General features: G+C 36.6%; 1 long non-coding RNA gene across 1 annotated transcript; it reads right to left on the bottom strand.

Annotated features, from left to right (window-relative positions):
* Positions 1–3,750: 3,750 nt before the first annotated feature.
* Positions 3,751–5,000, bottom strand: LOC110724943. The gene is made up of 2 exons (XR_002512086.1): positions 4,735–5,000; positions 3,751–4,080 (listed from the first exon to the last, which is right to left on the bottom strand). It is a non-coding gene; the product is annotated as an uncharacterized LOC110724943 (long non-coding RNA).
* Positions 5,001–6,831: the final 1,831 nt, after the last annotated feature.

The raw sequence follows: 6,831 nt of genomic DNA, 5'->3' as shown, positions 1-6,831 counted from the left end.
ATTAGATAATCATAGTACTTCAAATATAGCTAATATTTCTGCAATTAATAATAATTCTAATGAGGCTTTCTGTGAAAATTGTGGAATTGTAGGTCATTGGGAGCAAGATTGCACCTTTCAAGCTTATTGGCAGAACGACCCATACTCCAACACCTACAATCCTGGGTTCCGGAATCATCCACATCTTTCTTACCAGAGCACAAATGTTCAAAATCTTCCACCTCCACAACATTCACAAGCGCCACAACAACCACAGCAGAAATATTACCATCCCAATGCTGGGCAGAAGAACCAACCACAACAACCCTCTTTATCTTCTGACCCTGCTTTGGCAGAAATTAGAGCGATGCTGGCTAGTATGCAAAAATACATTCAGAGTAGAGATGATCAAATTGATTCGGTCATAGCACATAATAAAATTATACATAATTAAATTGCGCAGATCTCCTCTACTCTAGAAGCCCGTCAACAAGGAGCCCTGCCAGCATAGCCAACCAGCCCTACGGATCAAGCTTTTGCAATTACTCTAAGGAGTGGTTTACACAATGTTGGTCCCCCTATTCCTAGAGATGATGAACCTATTTTAATGAATAATGCTTTGATTCATTAAACCTAACAGTGTTGCTAATAGCCCTACAGGGCTAAAGAGTAGTTCTAATATTTCTGATAATACATTGCAGGGTACAACACCAGGGAAGGTAGCAGCTCTAGATAAGAGCAGTAACGCTCCAAAGCCGGTTATCAAACTCCCATTCCCCTATCGTCATTTAAAAACAAATTTGGATAAGCATTTTGGTAAGTTTTTGGAGATGGTTAAAGATTTGCAGGTAACGTTTCCCTATACAGAACTAATTACATAAATTCCTACATATGCTAAATTTATGAAGGAAATATTGACTAGAAAGAGATATGTTAGTGAGGTAGACACAGTCGCTTTTACTGCAGAATGTATGTCGTACAACAAATTAAATCTCCGCCTAAACTGAATGATCCGGGTAGTTTTTCTATCCCTTGTCATATTGGGAATCTAATGATTGATAATGCATTATGTGATTTGGGTGTCAGCGTTAGTGTCATGCCATTGTCTGTGTGTTCCAAGAAAAATATGGGTAAATTAAAAGCTACTAATATTACTCTATAAATGGCCGAATGTTCTTTTAAATACCCCTCAAGTATTTTAGACGATGTTCCTGTTAGAGTAGGTAAATTTTTATACCAGTTGACTTTGTTTTTCTTGATATGGCTGAGGATTTGCAAACCCCAATTATTTTGGTTAGCCCATTTGTAGACACCTACTTTTTGCCTCCTGTCCTGACAGAAAGTGCAATGATGATAACTAAAACCATCTTTGTGTTGGATTGAAGAGAAGAATGCTTATGGAGAAATGGTTAAAGCACAAAACACAAAAGACCAGCCCAAATTAAGAAATAGAGCCAATCAAAGTCCAATTAATTAAATACGATCATAATTAGGCTTAAGCCCGTACTTAAAACCCAATAATGACGGATTTAGGAGTGCCTAGGTTAAAATAAGCGTTGCTGCAGAAAATAGCACGCGCATCTCAAGGAATTGCGATGGACTGGCGCGCACAACTAATTCAGTTGCGCGTGACACTCAACGCAACTGCCAGAGTTGCGCTCGTGAAATATTCAGAATTTTAGATAATTGGAAAATCGAATCTTGCCATAAAGTTGCGCGCAAGACAATTAGTTGCGCTGCTTATAGTAGAGCAACTCAATCACTTGCGCTGGATGGCCAAGCGCTACTCATCCAGTTCCGCGCGACACTTTCTTCGGCAGAATGTTGAAAACCCTAAACCTACCCATTCCCTATAAATAAAGGCTTAATCTAAGGCCTAAAGAGACAGAAATTATCCCTAAACTCTGGCGAAAAACTTGTGAACTGGTGTTACCTAACCACTCTTGTCCTAAACACTCACCCCTTTGATATTTTATTACTACGGTGGAGGTTCCCCAACAAGAAGGAGTCCATAAGTGTTCTAAACGGAGATCTAGCAAAGAGAAGTGGTAAATTTCCAAGCACTTAGATAAATCACTCGCATTTTCTTGTTTAAAAGAACTTTAATTAATTAATTAGTGTTGCTTGATCACTTTAAAAGGTTTAATCAATCAATTCCACATAGTATCTTGCATTAAATAAGATTAGAATTGAATAATTAATTGTTGGTTGATCACCTAAGCCAAAGGGAATATTGTTTATATATTGTTATATTTAGGAATTTGATTAAAAAAAAAAGAATAACGACGTTGCAATGTAATTCCTACGTGAATTAATGTGTGTAAATAAAATCAACTAACTTAGTTTTAGGTATCGTGTTACGTTTCATATATTGTTTGGTGATGAAATTGTAAAAAAAGGAAGAGCTAATAGAGGTCGTACTAGGGCTAGGATAGCGATTCCCCCCTAAAGAGAACGTTATTTTAGTACCCTCGCTCCCGAACTCATTTCTGGTTTATGTAGACCAATTTGGACATGGGTAAACTTACGATTCATGCAATTTATTCCATGAACTCCACATGGAAGAAAGCTATGAATGACGTTTATGAGTTTTCCTAAAACTCATTGGCAACTCCTACTTGTTTCTTATAAAAAAAAAAGCGTAATGATAGAATCAATTCTAATTCAAGTTCCCACAAACAGTCAGGAATTCAAATCCTACTACACCTTAACAAGTGTAAAGTCCTAGGCTTTTAAATGGCCATAGGCATCTAAGGAAGGACCCCCTTACGATGGAATCACCCTCCATACAGCGGGGACTCCACTGGGGACTTAGAGGTTACATGATTAGTTCTTAGTTATGGTCAAAGGTTTCCAACACTAGGATGCCTATGGGATGTAACAGGAATTAACTTGGATAATTTCTAGTTAGAGATTGAGACTTGAACGCATAATATCTTCCTTTTTCACAAAAGTAAAAACCAAACAAGTAACATTGCATGATGCATAATCATAGCACACTTCAACCTTTGGGGATTGGCTCATCGATTAGGGGTCGCCAACACTAGGCTTCTATCCCGAAATCAATAACAATCATCCCACCCATATCGCCAACAAAATGTTGGGAGAGCGATGTCATGAGTCAACACGTTCAGTGATTGAGTTGTGCGTCGTTTCAGAAGATATGGTACCTTTGGACGCCCAAGCCTTTTGACCTTAGAAATGGCATTGCGTGAATCTTGTTTTATGACATGCTTTATGTGATTATGTGACTATGTGCAACGTGTTAGGATAGCCTTCTTTTTTCTTTTTTTAGTTTGGTCTTGGTTCCCAATTAAGATGTTGTCCCTTCGTAATTTTGAGTCGTATTCGAAGGGTAACATAAAAAAAATAAAAAAAAACGATGACAAAACAAAAAAGCGCTGGAATTAAAAAAAATCTTACGAATAGGTGGCGCGCGCAATTCAACGTGTTGCGCAACCCGTACCAGCGCAAGTGACACTACAACAAAATTGGCCTAAGAGACCCGTTTAAATAGGCCAAAGAGACTGCCTTAGAAGCGGTCTCTAGCTAAGCGGTCTCTTTGGCAAAGAGACTGCTTCATTAGAGGTCTTAATTTTTATAAAAAGTGAGACCTGTCATCTAGGATAGGCGATTTCATTGGGTAGTTGTAGATCTAATAAATTCAAAGCGAAAGAGACCCGTGTTGTCAGATAAACAGTCTCTATTTTATTTTCACATAGACCTGTTATATGAGATAGGCGGTCTCTTGCAACATTTAATTTTAAAAAAGAAATCCAAAATAACCAATTTATTCATACAATTGATAACTTCTACATGTATAAATACTTGGATACTATAATACGTAGGGAATAGGTATAAAATTCATATACAAAAATCCACACTAACACTTTAATCTGTATTAATATGAACAAAAAAAGCAATTCCACTACTATTTTGAGTTCTTTCTAATACAGAATTCTCATTTTCTATATCATAAAATCCCACCATTTTCGAGCTTTATGGAGAAACCAAGAAGTTATAGACCTCTAAAATTGCTGAAGATTGCTTCAACTTGTCAAATCCGGGTAAATCAAGTATCATCAGATCAACTTGTAGAATCTGGTAGAAGTATTCAAATACAAACAATTAGGAGTCATATTACTCATATATAAGCATCAAAATTCATTTACAAAATCAATTATAACAATACTTTAACATAAACAGATCTGAAAAACTAAATCACAACATAAAAAATATTTAAATAAAAAAGAAAAAGTAGGAGATCGAAAAGAAGAGATAACAACAGTTGTAAACAAGTTCAAGATTCGTGTGAAGCTTTGAACATTAAAACAAAATACTATCATCAAACATTAAAAAACAAGAAGTATTATAATGGAAGACATTCAATTCCATAACACAAAATAAATTTCTTTTTTATAAGGATGGTTAACGCCCTTAACGATGTAAATTCACCATTGTTTTGCACCAGATCTAAAATTCCATAACACAAAACATACATACAAATCACGATTACCACAAATATCGAACAACCTATCGTACTCGGTTGTTCACATAAATCAAATTAAAGTTTTAACACCAGATCTAACAAGCTCGAATTTTCTTGTTCTTGTACAGTTTTTGGGGTTAGAACTCAAAGATCTCACCTAAATAAACTTATACGAAGTAGATAACAAGAATTAATGGGGAAAAACCCCTATTTTTGCACAAATCTAAGAGCAAAATAATAAAATCAAAAAAGGGAAAATTTCTCACCGAACGAGCATTTGAGTAATCGAGAGCTTAATTTCGGTAATTTTGTTCACTTTTTTTCGCCATTATTCTTTCCTTTTCTTGTTTATGGCTGCTTGATCTGCATTGTTGTATTGGGCTTAAAGAAAATGGTTAGGGTTTGGAGGAGGAGAGAGAAAGAGAGATAAGAAGAGGAGGGAACAATAGGGAACAGGTAAGAGTGAGGGGGGAAAGAGAAGTTAAAAAGAGAAAAAGAGAGTGGCGCACGTGAAAGCTCGAAAACAAGAGACTAGTCTTTCATCTTAACAAGTCTTTCTATGAAAAACAGGAGACTGGTCAATTCAATATGCGGTCTTTGGTTTATTTTTAAAAAAATCACTTTTTGGAAAAAAAATGCAAGAGACCTGTCATTTTAAATAACAGGTCTCTCGAATGTTTTTACACCTCCAAAAAATGAAGTTAGAGACCCATTATTAATAATAAACGGTCTCTTAGACAAAAGAGACCACTTATGTAGATATCAGGTCTTTTATATTGGGTCTCTTTGGCCAATTTTGTAGTAGTGTGATTCTGATGCGCACGCCCACTGCTATGAGTCGATTTGATTTCTCAAAAAACAAATTGACTCGCTCGAATAATATCTTCATTAAAGAATTGTTTAAGGGTGATGTTATCCGTTCGAATATATCTTGCGTCATTTTCTTTTTTTTCTTTCTTCTAAACAAGCGTATCGATTTACTTATCCTTTCTAACTTCCTTTAGGGCCGGTTTTCAAGCTTGGGAACGAAGACTCCAAGGCGCTCATATTCTACGTTTACCATCAAGCAATCCACCCTTTTCAAACCGCCTTCCCTCGACAACTAATCCTAGTCCAACAACAATGTCAACCATCGAGCAACTCCAAGAAGAGATTGCTCGCTTGAGAGAAGAAAATGCTCAAGAGGCCGAGGAAAGAAGAATTAAAAAACTTGAAAAGGCTGAAAAAGAAAAAAACTGAGACTCTAGCCTTGCAACAAAAGATGGAACAATTATCTGTCAAAGAAAAGTCGTTGGAGAAGCTTGTTCTTCATTCCACCATAGGGAACAAGTACTTCAACGCAGAAAAGTTTGCTCCTCCCCCAGGACTTGCTTTACCGGAAAAGTTCGTAGCTACGGACTTGCCAATATTTAAGGTGACCAATAATCCACAAAACCACTTAATGTGTTTTACTGGCACCATAGCATTAAAGGGAGTTGATCCTAAGCTTTATGATTTAACTTTCCCTTTATCTCTAGACCCAACCGCAAGGGAGTAGTACTATGGGTTAGATCCAAAATTCAAAACAACATGGGAAGATGTATTTTCAGATTTAATTACCCAATATGAGAGTAACGTAGAGTTCAAATTGACTCTACATGAACTTGAAATGCTTAAGCAAGGCGACGATGAAGGTTTCCTTGCTTTCTATGGTAGATGGCGATAAAAGGCGGCTCACCTTGCCCAAAGGCCACCTGAACTCGAGTTAGTACAAAAGTTCATTGACAATCGTCATGAAAAGTACAACAAGCATCTACGTTACCTTGGTTTAGACACTTTTCAAAAGGTCTATTCTGTGGCTACTAGGTTTGAAGATGATCTTGCTAAAGAAAAAGCAAACAAACCTTATCATCATCAATCTAGAAATAACTACAAAAATGGGGAATGATAATACTTCATCCTCTATTGATGTATTTTCAACTTCCACGCAATATAATAACAGTAATGATCCACGAAAAAGATGGGCAATAGAAAGAAAATTTACACCATTTCCTGTAAGCTATAAAGAATTATTAGAAAAATTGAGCGAAAAACGTTTACTTGCACCAACAAGGCCAACACCACCCACTCCACCAGAAAAAAAAGATTTTCTAATTGGGATGTTAATGCTTATTGTGCTTATCTTAGAGGCGTTGGGCACGATACTGAGCGTTGCTACGTCTTAAAACACAAAATACAAGATTTAGTAGACGATGGGAGAATTCCCACGCCTATACCTAACAATAATGCATCCCCATTAGGGGTGTTTTATATTGATGAGGACCATATGGGAAGTGATACGTTTGATCCTTTGGACTATATCACACCTATAGGTGAACCTCTAG

Source organism: Chenopodium quinoa, unplaced genomic scaffold (genome assembly GCF_001683475.1).
Source record: "Chenopodium quinoa cultivar QQ74 unplaced genomic scaffold, ASM168347v1, whole genome shotgun sequence".
Classification (NCBI taxonomy): domain Eukaryota; kingdom Viridiplantae; phylum Streptophyta; class Magnoliopsida; order Caryophyllales; family Amaranthaceae; genus Chenopodium; species Chenopodium quinoa.
The sequence above is the reverse complement of the archived record's forward strand: the minus strand, read 5'-3'. Positions and strand labels throughout refer to the sequence as shown.